The sequence below is a fragment of the Orcinus orca genome, chromosome 14 (assembly GCF_937001465.1).
Source record: "Orcinus orca chromosome 14, mOrcOrc1.1, whole genome shotgun sequence".
NCBI classification, from domain to species: domain Eukaryota; kingdom Metazoa; phylum Chordata; class Mammalia; order Artiodactyla; family Delphinidae; genus Orcinus; species Orcinus orca.
In genome coordinates this window covers 68,701,956-68,723,559 of record NC_064572.1, presented here as the reverse complement: position 1 = coordinate 68,723,559, position 21,604 = coordinate 68,701,956, and the positions used below count along the sequence as shown (strand labels likewise).

General features: G+C 41.3%; 1 protein-coding gene across 3 annotated transcripts in view; it reads left to right on the top strand.

Moving 5' to 3' along the window:
• Positions 1 to 21,604, top strand: part of SORCS1 (sortilin related VPS10 domain containing receptor 1) — a 558,796-nt gene that overhangs the window by 125,917 nt on the left and 411,275 nt on the right. The window lies entirely within an intron of this gene.

The following is a 21,604-nucleotide window of genomic DNA, read 5'->3' as shown; positions in this document are numbered from 1 at the left end:
TTTCACATAGAGGTGGGAAACGTCTGACTTTTGGTATGATTTCATCTTTCTAGACGTCTGCTTCAGGCTAGATGATAATGCCTTCCAGGTGGGCTAAGCTAGCCCATTCAGGCACTTGCCAGTTTCTGGGAAAAGAACAGTTTGAGAACTATGAGCCCTAGTTTTCCCTCCCGTTGTTTCTCTAAGGGCAGCGATGAGAGTGCCAAGGTTCTGAGATTCAGGTGAATTGCACACATGTTCTTAGAAGACTCAGGACCCCCTGTGTATCCATGCTGTATCACTTCTCACTCCTTGATGTCTCTCCTGTTCCCTTTGTGTGTTTGTGGTTTTGTGTCTTATTCCCTTAGTTCTTTTTTTTATTATTTAATTTATTTATTTTTGGCTGCATTGGGTGTTCCTTGCTGCACGCCGGCTTTCTCTGGTTGCGTAGAGCGGGGGCTACTCTTTGTTGCGGTGCACCGGCTTTCCATTGCGGTGGCTTCTCGTTGCAGAGCACGGGTTCTAGGCACGGGGGCTTCAGTAGTTGTGGCTTGTGGGCTCTAGAGCGCAGGCTCAGTCGTTGTGGTGCACGGGCTTAGTTGCTTCACGGCACGTGGGATCTTCCCAGACCAGGGCTCGAACCCGTGTCGCCTGCATTGGCAGGTGGATTCTTAACCACTGTGCCGCCAGGGAAGCCCTATTCCCTTCGTTCTTTACCAGCTGATCTTTTTACTCTCTTGTATCATCTTTCCCCCATCCATTTCCCTTTCCCCATATTTCTGAAATCTTTTCAGTTTTAAACTCAGTATAATGCAAAAATGAGTTTTGCTCTTAAAAATATTGTGTTCATTGAGCAAAGGCTTGTTGCTTTTCAAAATCAAGTGAGTTTGCCCACGAATAAGCTTTTTTTGTGTGTGTGTGGTACACGGGCCTCTCACTGTTGTGACCTCTCCCGTTGCGGAGCACAGGCTCCGGACGCGCAGGCTCAGCGGCCATGGCTCACGGGCCCAGCCGCTCCGCGGCATGTGGGATCTTCCCGGACCGGGGCACGAACCCGTGTCCCCTGCATCGGCAGGCAGACTCTCAACCACTGCGCCACCATGGAAGCCCACGAATAAGCTTTTACTCCAGCCTTTCACTCCCTCCAAACAAACCAACAAAAACCCACCAGTGAAATTTGCTCTTTCACTTCTGTGAAATTAGATTTAAATGTGTCTTATTAATATATGTCTACACCTGTTATATTTGTGATTTTCCTTTGCATAGCAGAGCTGTGGGTGTGGAAAACTTAGACATGTAAAGTAGGGCATAGGTAACTTTTGAATTGTACAGATTTTGGATTTAGATGTGGTTCAGTTACTTAGTAACAGCTGTATGACCTCAAGCAAGATATTTAACCCCATTTTCTTACCTGTCACTTAGGGATCAATATAATGCCTACCTCATGGTGTAGATAGGAGGATGAAGTACGATGTGATATTGGTAGAGTACTTAGCCCAGGTCTTTAAGCAGTCTCAATAAATGATTGCCATTATTATTAATGCCAGTATTAGAGTTGTCTGAAATCACCTGGTACTAAGTATTGAATGTGGGAACTGGCACTGGACCAACAAAAGAGGTGTTCTTATTACTAAAAGAAGTAGCATAGAGTAAACCACTTTTGATGTCTTTCATTTTCTCAGGTGGAAAATGGTTAAAATAATTTCAGAATCTGTGAGTTCTTGTATGACATGGCAATCCTCTCTGGACCTGCATAGCCCTCCAAAGCTCATCTTTGGCACCTCTACTTTCCTCTAACCTCACTCCAAATGCAAATCTATCAGCTCTTTATTGCCTATGATGTTCCTTTTTGCCTCAGAGATGTTCTCTCTGCCTTGAAGGCAGTTGACGTTTTTACACAGTTTCTGATACAAGAATAAAGAGCCTACCTACCAACCTAGAGTTTGGATAAGAGTGGGATGGAGACAAAATGAATTTGTATGTATGTGTATACATACAACTGTGTGTGCTTATATTTGATTAACATCTATTCCACACCCTTAATTGAAGTGTCTGTGAAATCAGGAACCGAATTTCTTTACTTCCTCCCATATCTGGAATACCTAGTTCTGGCCTGAACAAAATAAGAGTTCACCGCATATTCATTGGGTTAACTGAATGCTCTGTTGAGAATTTAGGCAACATGCTTACAATGGAGGGGCTCTCCTTTCAACCTTGGGGTTGTGTTGGGAATGAGCAAGCTAACATTTGCTGCGTATTGACTACATACTGTGGTTTGCGGGAATTGCAGGAAGAGGGATGTGAAGACTGATTTTTGCAGTAGAATGTTTGAATAAGTAGCTTATGGTCAGGCTGTGAGTAAGTAGATTTAGTGGGACTTTTCCTGACTCATGTGTTCCCAAACAAGTGAACCCATGCTCTTGACTAGTGGAAGGGAAGATTAACCAGAATACAAATGCTTTATAGTATTCACCCAGTGTTACAGAAAGATGCCAGTTTGCCAGTGAATGACCTAAACATCCCCTTAAGAAAACTAACATGAACTCAGCTTTGCCTTAGGGAACTGGCTTTTTGTTGAGGTTTAGCTATTGATTGAAATCCTATAGGAGAGCATCTAGCAGAGTGTCTGTACAACCTGTGGGCTTCATATATATTAGTCTTCCCATAAGAGCCAAGACCTCTTGATTTGTTATCTAGGAACTACGTGTGTTCATTTCCTAGAATCACAGATCGTTGAGCCAGAAGGACTTTAGAGATTATGTCGTCCAACTGATTCATTTAAATAATGAGCGAAGAGAAGCCATGAGAGGTTAAGTGACTTGACACAGGTCACACAGCTGCTTCTTTGATTTAGAAGCAAATATTTGTCATCTGTTATGCCCTTGCAGTGAAAAGAAGGAGAGAGAGAAAATGAGAGTTCCTTGGCGATGAGAACCTTGGGGGTATACATAACTAGAGTTCACAGTCCTGTTTCCCATAGTTGATTGGTTGGTTGGTTGTTTTCTATAATGGTGCTTAGTTGAGTTGTAAAGGGTTTCCTGAGGATTTAGTTAACATAGCCAACCACTCACACAAATGGGGTATTGCTAATCTCTCTCAAGAAAATGAATGAACAGTGTTACCTTCCACTGAGTGAGCACCTGCCAAGTCCCAGGCAATATGTTAGAACCTTTACCCTCAGTATTTCAGTTGCATGTGGTCTCGAACAGTTTTACAGATAAGGAAACCGAGACTCCAAGGAAATGAACATGTTGTCAAAATTACAGAAATAGGAAGCGGTGCAGATGGGAGTCTAACACGGATCTGTCTGAATAGGAACCTTTTCCTGTTCCCTGTCTGCCAATTCGCGTGAAGAAAGGATGGGGAGTTCAACGTTTAAGGGTAGTCAGGTGAGAAGTGTTTAGTGCTGCCTTCCGAGGTAAAGTTGGCCCTCTGTGTCTGTGGATGTGGAGCCCATGGATACAGAGGGCCGACTGTAAGGGACTTGAGCATCCGAGGATTTTGTTACCCTCAGGACGCCCTGGAACCAGTCCCCTGCAGGTACTGAGGTGTAGCTGAATGTTAGCCTAAACCCTGAAAGTTCTTTGGAACTAGGTGAGTAGTTTTACCAAGTGAAAATACAGTGACCCTCGCTCTACCTGGCAGGAGTCAGTTGCTTTAGAAAGCACCCTCCTCCCCATCAATAACTGGTGAATTAGTTCAACTTGGGAGGGATAAAATTTTAAAGAGAAACAAATTCAACCCCAGTGTCTTGTTTTCTTTGGAAAAGTAACCATTATTTCAGTCACCAAAACTCATTTATTTATTCTTTTGTTCACTTACCAAGCATAGTTTGAGAACTTCTTTTGTATTAGACACCAGGTAGAGAACTGAGGTTTCAAATGAATAGATCTCTGTTCTTTCCATCAAAGCGTTCACATTCTCACTGGGGCATGACAGGCGGGCCAACAAATAATTGTGATGCAGTGAGCTGGATACCTTGACAGAAATCCTTTTGCCACCGAGCCAGCAGGTTGTGTTTGGGTCTCAGGTAATTCTGTATATGAGGACCTGCCAGGGGAGTTGAGGATGGGTACCTTTCCCTGCAGCAGTGGGTGATTGAAACTTCTGTGGTGCCCTTGCTGATCCTGCTGATAAATCAGGCTGGGTCCACCTTGTGGCTTTCCATGGCTGTCCTTGAGGAGAGGGGTCATACAGCTGCTCAGGGATGAGTGTAATGGTTTATGACTTCAGCACCTGAAGTCCTGTCACACAGCAAGTGCCCTGGAGATGGTGATCATACAGAACGAATATTGCGTAGCTGGTGATAATGTCACGCTGCCACGCTGAGTTACACAGATTGCCTGATCCCTGCGGCTAAAAAACTCCTGGCTGATTAATCCTGATGCCATGTAAATAGAGTCGGTGTCAAGGAGATCGTCAATGAGAAAATGCATGCTCAGATGGGGACACTAGTGAGGGATAGAGAGCCGCCACCACCCCTCTCATCCCGCAGGCAACCCCTGACAACATCATTATCCAGGTGAGAGGAGGCGCATCACTCAGTCAGGTCCTGGAAGGCTTCCAAGTCTTCCTGCCCCAACCCCACCCCCAGCCCTATTTTAAACAGTTAATATTTTACAAATCATGTAACCAGGCTTTCTCTTGCTTGCCATGCCTCCAGGGAGGAGTAATGGGACCGCCCCTGTATAAGAAAACCTGATCGTCAGGCATCTTAATTACTAACCAGATAAATTGGGGCATAAGTTATTCATACTGTTAAAGGACTCATTAGAGAGTTCCTCTACCAAATGTAAAATAGAGAGCTAGTGGGAAGCCTCCGCATAGCACAGGGAGATCAGCTCCGTGCTTTGCGACCACCTAGAGGGGTGGGATAGGAAGGGTTGGAGGGAGGGAGACACAGGAGGGAGGAGATATGGGGATATATGTATATGTATAGCTGATTCACTTCGTTATAAAGCAGGAACTAACACACCATTGTAAAGCAATTATACACCAATAAAGATGTTAAAAAAAAAAAGATGCTCTCACATTTGACTTACAGAAATTTAATTGCTCATATAAGCTAGGTTTCAGGTCTGCTGACACTTTAATTGGTTTATACCCGAGACATGCATGTCCACCCACATCAATTATCTTGTGCTTGGTAACTTAACTGCCAATGTGAAGGGTCATGGGGAGGTGTCACATCACACTGGGCACTGTCTCCAGCTGTCATGCTTGTGCTTGTCTTTCTTCCTTTTTCCTGGTCCTTCCCTTCCCTTCCCTTCCCTTCCCTTCCTTTCCCTTCTCTTCCCCCTTCCCCCTTCCCCCTTCCCCCTTCCCCCTTCCCCCTTCCCAATAAATCCATCACTCTGTTCACCTGAAGAAATTCATATTGGTAAAGAAATTCAGATGAATAACATTTTTCTCCATCTCATTAAACTTTTCAGAAACATTCCAGTATGTAAATGAAGATAAACTCACTGTAGAGATTTGGAGTCATGTATCCCTTACCACAAACGATGCTTAAGATTTCCTTCTAAGGTGGGAGGTCACATTCCTGTGGATGGTGGATTTTTAGGTTGGCTCCCATGGGGTCCTGGATGGGAGAGAGGAGAGCTTTTATGTTGTATGGAGAGAGGCTGATAGCACTCTCAAGGTTGACATTCAGTTGACCTACATCAGCCATTCCAGGGCTTATCTCTTCATGCCAGGATTATTTCCGCAATCCCTTCACTGGTCCTCCCACTTCCAGGCTCTTGCTCTTGCTGCTGCTGTTGTCAGATGCACCTTCCTGAGGGGCTGTTTTTATCCCATCAAAGACTTTCCTGGCTTCCTGCTGCCTGGAATTAAGTTCCATCTCCTCATTCTGACACCTAGGGTCCTCCAGAAATTAACCTGCCCCTGACTGAATTTATCTTCCTGAAATGGGTCATGGTTTTCAGATTCCCCTTGGAGTACCCTTGAGACACAGAAATTAGCTATTTTGTTATACTCTATAATTGGTTTTGTTTGGGGTCTAGTTTCCAGTGTATCTGATTTTCTTTACCTTCTCTACATGCAAATATACCAAGCATTATGAAACTTAATACCATCACACCTCTCTCTCTCACCTTAACCCCCCAAATAGCTTCTGATAGTTTATTTCATCTTTAAGCGTCCACTGTAACTTCAGTAATCAATAGAGGGGCGTTATCCTTGAAAGCTTCCGAAGGTTACGAGTCTCCCAGGTCTTAGCCACGTATCTGGGGTCTGCTTGAGCCTCAAGAACTATTCATATCCATGCTGACATTTTAGGGGTTTGATCCCTTCTTTTTAGACAGACTTTGCCATGATGGTACTTCTAAATCTCTGTGTTTTAACTAGAATTTTCAAGTAGTGTGTTATACATTTAGTTTTCTTTATAGCCTAACTATTCACAGAGGGTTTTTTTTTTTTAAAGTTTTAACGTTTTCAGTCTTTTTCTCCCTTGGCAAGCCATTTGTAGCAATGCACCTCTCACTTTTTCGGTTTCAGTTTTGTGACCCCTTATACAGTATCTGACAAAAGTCATTTGACATAATTAATATTATTAGTAACATACTGTGCTTTACATCAGGTAATTTTGTGGGCACTGTTCAGCTTCAAAACTCTTCAATACTGAGAAGACTAACCCTCAGCTCCAAGCAGGCTAGTTAAATCTCCACAGATTCTTCTAAAATAGAATATCCTTCTTCTTCCTATTCAAATCCTTCCAGAATATTTAATGATACTCAGGATTTATTATATTTTAAATGTGGTAAGTATCTTGCAGTTATTATTCTTTCTAAGAGACCATGTCTTTTAAAGATACACCCTGTGAAACAATTAGCAATGAAATGCTATGACGTAGTGGATTTCCTTCAAAATCATCCAAAATTCAGGTGAGAAAGTGGGCAGAGGTACAGATAAAACAAGATGGACCATGCATTTGTCAACCTAAATAAACAGGTAAATGGAGGCAAGCCCACTTACCAGAAATTTAGTTTACTTAGGAAAAGCAGAGGAGTTACAATTCAGGAATCGCATGCTATAGCAAGCTACAGGCAAGTCCATGGAGGGTTTGGGGAGGCTGCACTCATAGGCCAGTGGTGCAAAGAATAGGGAGTCCAGCTAGAGTCCAAGCAGTGAACTCATTGGCTTGAGGATGGCAAGGGATTCCTGGTGGATATTCATTGGTCAGGAGATAAGTCTTGGTCTTCTGTAAGGCAGGCATTTATGGAAATCAGTTTTAGAGTGAAATCCTTTCACAGTTGGTAATTGCTGAGACTGGGTGATAGTACTATGTGCTAATAAGCACTAGTATAATAATACTACTACCTCTCAAACCTTCATGCACATCAGTCACTTGAAGATCTTTTTAAAATGCAGATTCTGATTAGAGAAATCTGGGGCTGGGCATGGAATCCTGTACAGTTGGCCCTTCTCCATATCTGTGGATTTTATATCCTCAGGATTCAACTAACTAAAGATCAAAAATATTTGAAAAAAAAATTCTAGGAACTTCCAAATTGCAAAGCTTGAATTTGGCATGTGCTGGTCATTACTTCCATAGCACTTACATTCTATTAGGTGTTACAAGTAACCTAGAGATGATTTAAAATATATGGAAGGCACTGCATAGGCTGTGTGCAAATACTACTCCATTTTATAAGGGACTTGAGAATCTGCAGATTTTGGTATCTGTAGGGGGAGGGGGATCCTGGAACCAACCCCTACCCATCCCCCCTAGATACCAAGGGACAACTGTATTTCTAAGAAACCTCCAGGTGACAGTGATGTGACTGATCCTCTGACCATACTTCTGAAAGCTTGGAGAAGCAAGGTATTATAATATTCTCTTTTCACTAGTAACTATTCAGTACTTTCCAAAACAACAACAAATTCCGTCTGTCCTTCTTTGCCTCACTCAGGTTCCATGGCTTCCTTCAGGTATTTTCCCCTAATTTCAAGACAAATTGATTTCTCCCTGTTTTAAGCTTCACTAGACCTTCTGGTCTCTACAGTATATTAATATATAACCAAATACTATCTTGAATTGTTAGTTTAAATTTGTGTGTGATTATTTTTCTGAGACTACAAAAATTCTCATGTCACAAGCTCTGCCTTATGTCTTTTGTACCCCCAGCACATTTTTATGTAGGGTTTGATTTGACTCAAGGGAAGAAAAAAAAAAGTACATATTGCCTAACTTCTGAAATGCTAAAATGAATCCAACCAATTAAAAACTCTAGAAAGATAGTTTGGGGACAGAGAGTGGCAAAAAATGAAAGAAAAGTTCTTGTTAGCCTGAGAGGGAGAGCCCTTGATCATTGCAGTTTGAAGTAAGAACGTCAGCGTTTCCTGGAAACTGTGGCATGGGGGTGAAAGAGCCTTGTACTGGCAATCGGGAGACCTGGGGGTCATCCTGACTGCAATAATGAGCTGTGAGCCTTCAGCTAATGGTGAAGCTCAGTAGATGGTGGCTAGAATTATATGCATACAACTCTCCGTAACACTCTAGGCAGTTATTATTACCTTTGTTTTCCCAAATGCATATTTCCCTATGAACCGGACAGCCCGCTTAACCTCTCTGCCACATCAGGGTTCAAAATCAGACCTCTGACTCTGGAACCCAAGCCCTTCATTACTAGGGTCTCACTCTAGGGAAAAGTATCTCAAGTGTGGTCTGCTGAACTCAAGAGGGGACCACCTGGAGTGTTTCTGTTCTTCTCTCCCCACCCCCTAAGTCAAAACATTAGGGGCAGGACCTAGAAATGGGCATTTTATGAAGTTATTCAGGTGGGTTTGGGCACCCTTAAGTCTGAACCACTGCTGTGTTGTTCTGACTGGTTGTTACAGGCGCACCTCGTATTAATCTAGACTGAAATTCTCTTGACTTTAGGCATGCCCTCTGGGTCTGTTTTCTATCTCTACGCTTCAGTCACTATGAGTTTTATGAGATTTTGTATACAAAATATCAGGTATACAATAGGTAGTCAATAAATATCAGGAATTTCTTTTAAAAATTGTTTCACTTTCCTTTTTAAATGGAGAAAGAAGAAAGCTTAGTTACCCAAATGAAATTTCTGCATCTTGTATGTACGTAGTATGTGTCTAGAGGGAGTTGAGTGGAGAGAGGTAAGGCAGATTTGGTTGAGAATTTAATTCCCCAGAAAAAAATTATCTTTTGCACAGGAAGTTTAGTCATTACTGCCCTGTGTTATTCAAAATTTCATAAACTCTTCGCTAAATCAACCACCTAATCAAAAGTGTGAAATTTTTCATAGCTTCCAAAATCCATTAGAAAGGGCTGTTTCTAAATGTGTAGGGAAGAGAAACATGACACACAAATTGAGAACATTTGTTTTCCACACTGTCTGATGGTTTAGGTACAAAAATAAGTCCTGGAACTTATTTTAGTAAGAGTTCCCTTAAAGTGCCTTTTGAGGAACATCGATTCCATCAGAGTTAATAGATGACATTAATCACAAAAACATTTAGGAATGCCAGGTTTAAACAGGTTTCCTCACTGAAGAATTATTTTGGGTCTTTAATATGCTAACATCTATAGAGCAAAAGTTAAATTTCTCAAACATATGGATATCAGATATTTTCCCTCTCTCATCCCTTTTCTCTCCCCCAGGCATTGTAGAGAATAGATAATCCAGGGAAGATATCCAGGCATCAGTTTTGAACAAAATCGTACAGGCCAAGTCATTTTGGGATTGTTTTCATTTCATACTATAGTTCAGTTACTGCGTGTAATTCTAACTAAAGGAGCTTTTTTTTTTTTTTTTAAGCCCATTAGTGAAATCCTGAGATTAGAGGCTGTGTATTAGTTAGAGTAAAACGTAATGTCATTTGTCCTATTCGTATCTCCTTTTAGTCATTCTTATCTGGGCAGAGTGACTTGGATAATTTGAGGTAGAAGCACTCATCCCAAATTGACTTCAACTCCGTGGTCATCACTGTAGGGGGCATCTCCCTAGGAAGAGGAAGCAGAATGGGCTTGGCTCATTGAATTTTAGGTCCATATTCTCAATGACTTCATTGCTTCTAAAAGGCCTTCTCGGATTTTCTGTAGTTTTCAGTGATTGCTTCTTCTTGGAACCCCGGAGTACTCACTGTTTGCAGCTCTTGTTCTGCATTCACTTTACTTGTCAGACCAACAGATTCCTGTGTTGGAGCTGCCTCCCCAAGTAGATCATAAGTTACAAAAGGGCAGAGTCATGCCCCAGTGGGCTCAGCACAGAGAACCACACGCAGTGCAAGTCTGACAGATACCTGCTGCTGGAATGGAATGCATAGCCCATCTGTACTTGCCCTTGGCATTTGAGAAATTCCAGGGTTATATTTTGATTGAATGGTACTGTCTCCCCTTGAATTGTTAGTACTTTAAAAAGGGATGGCTTCTAGAAGGAGCTTGCAGAGACTGAAGTATGTAGCACAGGGAAAGTAGAGTGAATGGGCTCCCTTTCCAGCAGACCCTGACCTCTTTGGTTCAGTCTAGAACTTTTCAATGTAATTGCCTTTTCTGATTTAGGCAACTGTGAAAAAGTCTCAATAATAACATTTTTTTTTGTGGATCCCAAATTTATATTCCTATAGTAACCAGTCTAGCAGTAAAAATGGATGGGGAGACGGTGGTGAGCCTGAGAATATATGGTCCATTGACAGAGGAGCAGTTACTTCTAAACTTAGTTGTTGCCATCAGGAACTTAAGCCAAGGATTGTAAGATCTTCAAATGTTAAAAAAAATAATAATAATACAATTTTTTAAAAATAATCTGAAATCATTGTTCATCATGACAGATCTCCTGATTTTTAAAAAGTTTGTTTATTGAAAGAAAGTTTACAATCTAAATCTACATTCCAAATGTACAATTTACCCACTAGTCAGCATCATTTATTTATTTATTTATTTTTTGCGGTACGCGGGCCTCTCACTGTTGTGGCCTCTCCTGTTGCGGAGCACAGGCTCCGGTCGCGCAGGCTCAGCGGCCATGGCTCACGGGCCCGGCCGCTCCGCGGCATGTGGGATCTTCCTGGACCGGGGCACGAACCCGTGTCCCCTGCATCGGCAGACGGACTCTCAACACTGAGCCACCAGGGAAGCCCAGCATCATATATTTTTACGTTACCTAAGAGTTTACAAAACAGTTTATAATTATCTCATTAAGTATTTACAATACCTTATGAGATGGGCAGGAATCCCCTTCACATATGTAAAACCTGAGCTTCAGATTAGTGAAGCCTATATTTATTTTTTCTTTCAGTTTTTAAAATATATTTTCTTATAAAGTATAGCATATGCCCATAAAAATGCACAAATCATGAATTCCCTGCTCAATGAACAAAGGGAATGTGCTTATAAAATCATCACCCCTTGAAGAGGCAGCACATTCCCAGCCTCCTCGAAACCCCTGTCACATCCCTGCCTTTCCCTTCAAGGCAACACTCTTCTGAATTCTAACTCAGTAAACTTGAGTGTGTTAGATTTTGCCTGTTTTTGTCCTTTGTGTAAATAGAATTATACATTCTGTATTATTTCACATCTGGTTTCTTTTGCCCAGAATTGTAATTCTGCAATTTATTTATGTTTGCTCTTTCATGCAGCAGTAGTTTGCTCATTTCACTGCTTTGTAATATTTCATTGTATAAATATTCCACCGTTAGTTTATCAGTTTCACTGTTTATGGACATACTCATCGTTCCTAGTTTTTGATTGCTACAAATAATGCTGAAATGAATATTCTTGCACTTTTAGCACCCAAACATATATATTTTTGTTGGATATATATATAGAAGTGGAATTTCTGGGTTCTAGAGTAAGCACTATTTATGTTTAATAAACACTGCCGAAGAGTTTTCCAAAGTAATTAAACCAATAATCGTATTCCCACCAGCAGTATAGGAGAGTTCCAGGGGCTCCACATTTCATCAACACAGTGTTTTCATGTCTTTCTAATTTTAACTATTCTAGTGGGTATGTCCAGCTATATCATTATGGCTTTCATTTGCATTTTCCCAAAGACTAATTAAGTTAAGCATTTTTTCAGTTGTTTATTGGCCACCTGCCTGTCCTCTTTTGTTAACTCCGTGTTCATGTCCTCTCTTTTTTTTCTGTTAGATAATCTTTTCTTTTGATCGAGGGGTTCTTTATATATTCTAGACGTGAGTCCTTTATCAGTTATATGTATTGCAAATATCTTTTCACACTTGATGCCTTCTTTTTTCTCTCTATTAATTGTTTCTTTTCATGAGTAGAGCTTTCTCGTTTTGAAATAGTCTGTTTACCATTCCTTGCATTTCTGGTTAGTACTTTGTGTGTCCTGTTTAATAAATTCCCTTGTTTACGCTAAGGTCACAAAGATATTCTTTTGTATTATCTTCCAGAAATTTTATCGTGTTGACTTTCACATTTAGATCTATGATTCACCTAGAATTGATTTCTGCGTGTGATACAAGTTAAGGGTCAGGATTTTTTTTCCCCCTATGGATATATCCAGTTGACCCAGCACCATTAATTGAAAAGACCATCTTTTCCCCACTGTTCTGCAGCACAACCTTGTTGTAAATCATATGTCTATCTCTATGAACCTTTTTCTGAATTATCTGTTCTTTCCAATGAATTTATCCTTTCATACTATCTTAATTATTGTAGATTTCTAGGAAATCCTAATATCTGATAGTGTAAGACCTCAAAATTTTCCTTCCTATTTATGATACCCTTGGATCTTAGCCAATTTTGTTTCCATCCATATTAGTTTATAATGAACTGCTAATAGTATATTTTTGACTTAGATATTTTTTTATTTTTTATTTTTTTTTCTTTGCGGTATGCGGGCCTCTCATTGCTGTGGCCTGTCCCGTTGCGGAGCACAGGCTCCGGACGCGCAGGCTCAGCGGCCATGGCTCACGGGCCCAGCCGCTCCACGGCATGTGGGATCTTCCCAGACCGGGGCATGAACCCGTGTCCCCTGCATCGGCAGGCAGACTCTCAGACGCTTCGCCACCAGGGAAGCCCTGACTTAGGTATTTTTTAGTTCAAAGTTGCTCCCTTGAGATCTTTACAAATTTGTTACCTTCAATCAGAAATGATAGAAATGAAACTCTCACTCCTAATTCATGCATATGCTCACAGGGAGATAATAGGGAAGATTTCATGCTAAACATACGTCTTTATTAAGACCATAGTTCAGACAGCCAGGGAGCCCCGTGTTAAATGTTACTATATTATTTTAGTTATTATTTTGAAATTATTTCAAAGTCCATATATTATTTTCAAATACAGCATATCAGTTCTCAACATTTTGATTCCAGGAGAGCTGTCTTTGTCCAAGCCAGGGGTGCTTCTGCCTTCAACCCTTTGCACTGTCTGCACTCTAGGCCTAGAATGCCTTTCTTTCAGTTACTGGCATGCCCAAATCCCTCACCTTTCTCCAGACCATGCTTAAACATCACTTTCTCAATGAAACCTAATTCTGGTTAAAATTATAACTTCTAATCCCCTTGCCCTGTTCTATTTTGTGTGTGTGATTACAGTAACTCTTTCACTTTCTAACACGCTATCTAATGCACTTCCTGATGAGGTTCCATTTAGTGTCTGTCTGTCTCTCCAAAGCTGTCTTGGCTTTGTTGGCTAATACATCCCAAGGGAAAAATAGCACCCTGCGTGTAGCACATGCTCAACAAATATTTGCAGAATGAATTGAATGAATGAAAGTTTTCCTTCTTAAGCCTAGTATGTCTCTACGTGTGATTATATGGGGCAGTCTGGTGATAGGGTGTGGCCTGGGGAAGTCAATCGGTGTGCCTGAGGGTCTGTGAGGCTTACTGGAAAGAACTCATTCTAATCCTAAGTGTGGCATTTCAGTCCAATAATATGCGATTTTAGTGTTTCAGGGGAAGGGTGACTCTGCCCACACTCTAACATTGGCTATTCCCTCCTTTAGGAATTCATGTCTGCATCCTAGAGTGAGGGAAGATGCAGGTTAGAAAGAAAACAGGACTTATTTTTTCCTATAGAAATTCTGTATCATAGAGGTTCTCAAACCTGAGTGTCCATCAGAATCATTTGGAGGGCTGTTAAAACATGGACTGCTAGACTCTAACCCCAGTATTTCTTCCTTTTTTAACATTTTGGCGTGGGGTCAGATAGTTTATATTTCTACCAAGTCCCTAGGTCATGCAGATGCTGGGGATCCAGGCCCCACACTTTGAGAACCATTGCTCTAAGATACCAGAAAGCAAGGGAGGTGGCTTCAGTATCCCCTTGCGTGTGTGACCTTAAGGAGGAAAGGAAACGTTTTGGTATGCCCCAGTCTCCCACTTTGCTATAGAAAACTTTCCAAACTTTGACACTTTGAAGCTCTTAACAGCTCTGAAATATCCACTAAAATGGACAGTGGTGCCTGTAAGAGGCTGGTGCCCTGGAGCACCAAGCAAAGACCAAAGAAATGGTAGAAAAACATGGTGGATGCCCCATGATGGAAGCTGTTTCTTTTCGCCTCACTCCCTCGTTTTTTTTCTTTCCTCCCTTCCTCCTTCCCTCCAGTCCTCCTTTCTTTCCTTTCTTTTTTTAATGAGCGCATTTGAGCCACCTCCAAGTATGCCCAGTTATGACTGAGTAGACCTTGTTGGTGGGGATCTAGAGATTCTGGGTGAGCAGGAGTCAAGAGTTACAGGGGTTACACATTTTACAGACTTTTCAGTCCTGATAAGCTTGTTAGAAACGAAATCTTCAGCAACCTGGACCTACATCCTTGTAGCATAAGGAGGTCAGGCACACTGGCAGGAGGAGGCCCGGAGGGAATTTATAGTGTCATTGCAGAGTCAATGTTTTATTTCATCCTGTCTTCTAACCACTGGCCAGAGGTAGCCTACGAGCTGAGGTGATTCTGCATTCTAATAAATATCCCTAAAGAGCTCTTCACCTAGGCTTAATTACAGTGTGTAAATACTCAGACAGCCCATTATTGGAGAAAGGGAGAGGATGGCCATGGAATAAAGTATAGGTGGGTAATGGCCTCTTATTAGCTCATCCACAGTAAGAGTGAGTCTCCTGCTGACTATCTGTGATTCGAGGTTACCTCAGAACTAATTACCTTCCTCTTGGTGTCAGGTTCTATTTCAGTGCTCTGTGGAGTTCCTGGCTAGATCTGAAACCTTTTCATGCCATTTACTTTAACTTCTGCCAGGCTTCTTGTTGAATTTCAATGAGGCCTGGGCTCTGGGTTAAATGCCATCTAAGTTACCCAACTTTTCCTAGAGTTTTGATTCCTCGTGCTTCTCCGAACCTACTTAAGGCAGATGCAGTTTAGTTTTGTGAAGGGAACCTACCAGGTGCTACAGGGTAGTAACTAGACTTTGTTTTGTTCATTAATTCATCATTAATTAGCTATCTGCTGTGTATCAGGTGCTCCTGTCAGGCCCTGGGGTTACGGAAGTGGATGCTATTCTCCTACTCTTCAGAAGCTCAGTCAAAGGAGGAAATTGGATACATTGACGTAATGGCAGTGACATGGACAGGTATTAAGGGATTACAGAAGAGCAACAAGCAACTCAGCCCAGAAGCGGCAGGTGCAAGCTTATTAGTGGAGGTCATGACTTGAGATGCATCCTTAATATTTTGTAGGAGTTAGGGAAATGAGAGAGAGGGACATGCAGAACACAGGCAAAATGTTATAAATAAAAACATAAACATGATGAGTCATATGGTATCTGTGGGGAATTATAGTATTAAAGTGACAGAGGAGAAAGGATCACAGTGAGTTAACGGTCATTCTGTTAACAGTCATTCAGTTTTATGTGTATAATTATAGTATAATATAGTACAAAATAGTAATAGAGTATTGCCTGGGTTCAAATTCTGATTCTTCCACCAGCTAGCTCTGTGACCCTGGGCAAGTAACTTAACCTCTCTGTGCAGGTTGCTTACCCTCTTTGTGTCTTAGTCATTGCATGTAAAGTAGGGATAATGATACTGTCTTTCTCACAGAGTTATTGTGAAAGCAAAATAAGTTAATACATGGAAAGTGCTTAGTATAGTAAGAGATAAATAACTATTAGTAGCTATTATTATTATTTATTAATGTTACTGAACCAAACGTGGATCTGCTCACCTGCTGCACAGCAAAGCCAACCTACTGACACTGGGTTGTGGTGAAGGAAAATACAGCATTTATTTGCAGGGCACCAAGCAAGGAGAATGGGCAGCTCGTGCTCAAAACACCCAAACTCCCTGATGGCTTTCAGGGAAGGGTTTCTAAAGGCAACATCTGGGGTGAAGGTTGCAGTTTGTGGACTTTCTTCTGATTGGTTGGTGGTAAGATAACAGGGTGATGTTTTGGGAATCTTAACCATCAACCTGGTTCCAACCAGTCTGGGGTCTACCTATTTGTGCTCAGCATGTAGTCACCATCCTCTACCTGGGCAGGGGTCTTCATTTCTACAGAACAACTCAAAGGTATGCGTCAGATTGTTATGCATATCCCTTGAGGAGGAAGTAGAACTCTGTTTTACCACTGAACTATTATTTAAGCTATCATTACTTTTCTTGCTTGCCTGCTTTTCCTTTGTTTCTGCATTCGCTCACTTCCCTAATTAGTAACTGATTGAGTCTGCTCTTAGGAGCTCAGGGAAGGTGCCTAGGAGGCTAAAGCCTTTTTCTACAAAAAAGAAATGGGGGACAGGGAGGGACTTTTGTACCCAGGAGGGCCCTGTAGATCCTGCTCAGTTTTAATCCCCCCTTTATTTGATGCTCCTCAGTCCTGAGGGGAACAGGGATGGGACAAGAAAGGGAATAAAGTTTTGGATAAAGAGGTTAATCATAAACTCAGAAGAGGAACTTGGTGTTAGGGGCACTTGGTTTCATTATTATTAAATACTTGTTATCAGTCATCTCCCGACAGCCCAATGAGCTGTAAGTATCTCTGCTTGGACTTTTTTTTGCCCAAGCCTGTCCAGCTGCAGGACTTTGGCTTTTAATCATTATACTACACTGCAGTTCCACAAATCTCTGTGGCATGCCTCATCTGTTTAGCCAAAAAATCAGGAAGGGAGTGTGTGAGACGAAGCTAGGTTGAAACTCAAGGCTGTTCTTTGAGGCCAAACCACAACTTGGATATGGAAGGCAGGTGTGAAACTGAAGCCAAGCAAATGTCTCCATTTCAGTTTTAGACAAAGTCGCATAGGAACTCCTGAGATCCAAACCCATTTCAGTAATGGGTCACTCTGCCTGTTTCCTGGACAGATTCACATGGCGGTCATGTCATCCTTGGACACTTGCTTCTGATGTTAAAAATGTCCATGAAAGAGGACGAAAGCATAAACATCTTTTATGATCTATTTTACCTTTTAGAAATGAGAATCTCGTTATCTGACACTGGTGATTGTAAAGATAAAATAGTGAAATCTCAAAGTTTGAACAGTTTCACCTTTTCAATCCAGTGTCTTCTAACCAAAAATACTGAATACACACACTGAAGGAGGCTGGAGAGAGAGAACCTCTCACACAGGCAATGACATTTAGTGTTTAGGGAAGTCAAAACTAAGTGGGAGTTATGTAGGGAGAAGTGGGAACATTCTGTTGGGTTCTCTGTAGTATTCTGTTGTATTGTCTAAAAAATCTCTAACACCTCCTTGCATCAGGTTTACAGGAGGTGGGCACCTATCAGGATCTCCAGAGAGCTGGAATTCTGCAATAGGTCGTGGATAGCTACAGGGTAAATCTTCTGGCTATAAAGAATGAATGAGGGCTTCCCTGGTGGCGCAGTGGTTGAGAGTCCACCTGCTGTTACAGGGGACGCGGGTTCGTGCCCTGGTCCGGGAGGGTCCCACATGCCGCTGAGCAGCTGGGCCCGCGAGCCATGGCCTCTGGACCTGCACGTCCAGAGCCTGTGCTCCGCAACGGGAGAGGCCACAGCAGTGAGAGGCCCGCGTACCGCAAAAACAAAAAAAACCAAAAAAAAGGAAAGAATGAATGAGAGTCCAGGTAGCATCTAAAGGAGTGATCAGCAGGTGGCTTGCAGGACAGAAGCAAAGACACAGCTTTTGTCAGAGAGAGAGAGCAATTGTTTGAGATTTGCATGGATTTCTATTGAGACCAGGACGTGCTTTTCTCTTTTATGGGGGATGGTCTTGTTCCGTGTAATCTGCTCTTGGTTAGTTCGACCGCTTTATTTCCTCTCAGAGTTTCCAGTTAGCACATTCTTCCTGCAGGAGGTGGCATTTGAATAAGGAGTGAAAGTGGTTTGAGAAATATGAACTGGCACATTTTTCCCGCTGTGGCTGATGCTCTGTGAAAGTGAGAGTGGAACAGACCCAAAAAGGGACTTCATTTCGTCCATGGCCAAAAGGTGGAGAGGTTGATCAAAGGAGCTGCTATTCATGGGGCACCCATCAGCATGACCCGGTGATTAGGGCAGAAGTATGTTTTCCTTTCCTCCTGAGGTTCCTCTGCTCAGCTCAGCACATGGAAATTGCCCCTGTCAGTGGAGGCAGATCTTACAGTGTGTCCAGAATAATAAGGCTTGGCTCCAGATGGTCCAGATGACTTGGGCATTTTTCTGGTGGGGCATGTGAAAAATCATTGTGTTCCTGTCTCTGTTGGGGATATCTGAGTTGAAAGCTCCAGTGTGAGAGAAGCTAAAATTATCTGCAGGGTGTGTTCCATATAGTGGGAAAAAAAAGTGCAGGACAGCTCTGCCAATAGATGCTGCCATTGCCCACGATGGGCATTAGAGCTTTGAGCTCTGCCTTAGAAAAGCGTTGCCAATGTATTTAGAGATGTGAGCCCACCCCAAAGGACCAGAGCCCTAAGGTGAACTTTGTTATTCCCTCCATTCCTACTCAACTTTCTTGAGCTGGGCTGATTTCCCAAGTTTTGGGATTGGTGGCTGAGGGAAGCGCCTAACAGAAGCTGATGCCACAGTCCTTGACATCACAGAGCTGTGGATAAACACGTCTGCAGGAGAGATGAGCTGAGTGATGAATGTTCCCCAACGCAGGATGTTTAACTGAATGCCAGTTTCTTTTCAAGAGTCATTCAGAGAAAACTGGAAAAGAAAATCCTCTGCCTTGTTAGCAAGTAACTAGGCTTCAGATCAGTGGAGCATGATCAAGTGGGGCTGGAGTTTCCTTTCATACCCTGTCCTGCAGAGCAACTGTTTGAAAATGTTTCTGGCTCAGTGGGTTTTCAAACTTACTTGTCTGAGAACCCATATTATAAATGAAACCTTTTATGAAATCTCCTTCGCTCCACCCTCCCCAAAAGGTTTAAACAGCATTTCATTGAACTAATTTATAAGTTCAGATTTCCATGCGCTTATCAAATCTCTGAGTTCAAACACTGACGTTATTTTGATGACCACGAATTTGAAAATAGGTTGCGATGGCTGACTGTTTCTGATTTTAGCTGTATGTTTGGTGCCATGGTTGTTGATGCTAGTTTAGTTTTTCAGGAATGAGAATATACTGGCTCACATAGTTAAGTAGTAACCCATCGTAACAATTTTTTAACAACTTAAAGCTCAATCTCAAGTTTTCCTACCAGTCTTCTTTCCAAATTGAATCACTCCCATCATTTAATAATTATTTGCATTTTTCAATGTGTGAAATCCCAATTTAAAGGAAGTTGAAAAACTGATTCCTCAGCAAGTTAAAAAATATTTTGGTTGTTAGAAAATACTTTTGTATATATTATGAGATTGTGATTTTTTTCAATCTCTCTTTTTTTTTTAATGTGTGTATTTTGGTGTGTTTTTCAGTGACTCAATTAACATTTCAAAACAGGAAATTTTATTTTGCTTTGCATGCCAAGTGCAAACTTCAAATTTCATTCCAGTCACGCTGTCCATAGTTGTAAACATTATGCCCTGGATTGCCAGATTGAGCGGGTTCTGCTTACTAAAAACTTCAAGATTCATAAGAATCTTGTTACAATTATATTCTATTTTAGAGGGAAACAAACAAAATGTAGTGATTTCTTGTGTCATTTAAAATACTCATACTTGTACCTTGCATAGATCAGAATTGCTGAAGGGCTTCAGTGAAAAAATAAAAATTGTAACTCACTGCCCAAATAATTTTTAAATGTCTGATTTAGTGAACAGTATACAATGCATTATCCAATGCAGTTTTGATAGAAGGTAGCATCTTAAGAAGTGTTGCTAGTCCAGAAAATATGCAAAGACTGCTTGAACCTATGTGGGGAATAACTTTTATAAGGGCCGTGACATTTTACAGTTTTTCCTGTTGTTTTTGCAACATCAATACAGACGTAAGTACACTTTTGCCATACTGGATCACGTGTTAAAAAAACTTATCCAGATCCTTAAGGGTTTCTATTGTATAAATACAGAATTATTTAACCAAATAACAAATCCTCCTGAAAACTCCTTGAATGATCACAACTTACCAAAACAATCAGTTGAGGAGAGCCACAGTAACCCTTTTAATGTACAGTTGCATTCTCATGATCCCATATAACCCAGACTTTAAGCAAATTCATGCAGCACGTGGAATTCACTTTCTTAGCTCCATCTCTCCACTGCATTATCAAATAATGTTTCTAATTGTACCATGACCTACTTATCAAACTACTTATTGCAATGTCAATGTCAGAGGCATTCATAAACTTTTTGTCTATTGTGGGCACATCTCCCTTACACATGATGAAATAATTTATATTGAGCAATGCTGCTGCTGAATTTTCATCAACATGTTTGAATTTTCTTTGTATACATTTCTTCAATAACATTTACATGTTTGATTTTCCCTGAGAGAAACTGGGATGTATGTTTGTATAAAAATGACCTTGTGACTTGGCTGGAACACTATTTTGCAAAACTGCACTATATAAATTACATTGACTTGGACTTATGTCATCTTAAAAAGTGAAAGCAATGATAAATGCTTATTGTGCTATATTTTCATGAGTGACTATGGAAAATATTGGGGACACTGCTATTTTAGGTATTATTGAAATTGCCATTGGCACTCGTTAGAGAATCATATAATGTCAGTATAGGATAAATTGCTATCTCATTTTGAAGCTGATCAATGTCATCACAGTCATCCTAATTTTAAAAATCCATAAATGTAAAGATACATTTCATAATTACTTAACCTGCAATAAATAAAAAAATGATATCAAAATTTGGATGGCGTACAAAAATCGTATAATCATTATTATGGCAAGACCTAAAACTTAAATATGTGCTGAAATTCTATAAGAACGTGTCATGTATTCATTTGTTACTACACATTTATCAAGCAGTCGTGACAAGGGCCTGAGCCTTGCATGGCACTCAGTTGGGTGTGGCTCAGGCGTGCTGACATGGTATATTCACTGCTAGCATACTCACGTGAAATGGACGAGCACAGGTCTGATTTTTAAAATCTTTTTTAAAGACTCATGCAGAATGTTCCATTTATTTATTTCTGAGTTACCAACCACTGTAAAACATTACGACCTAAAACCCCAAAGTTTATTTATTTTGGTCATGAACTGAAATTTCGGCAGGGTTTGGAGTGGCATTGCCGTGCAGTGTCAACGGTGAGGCTTACGTGGAGCTGGAGGTTCCATTTTCAAGGTGGCTCGTTCATGTGTCTGGCAAGATGGTGCTGGCTGCTGCGTGGG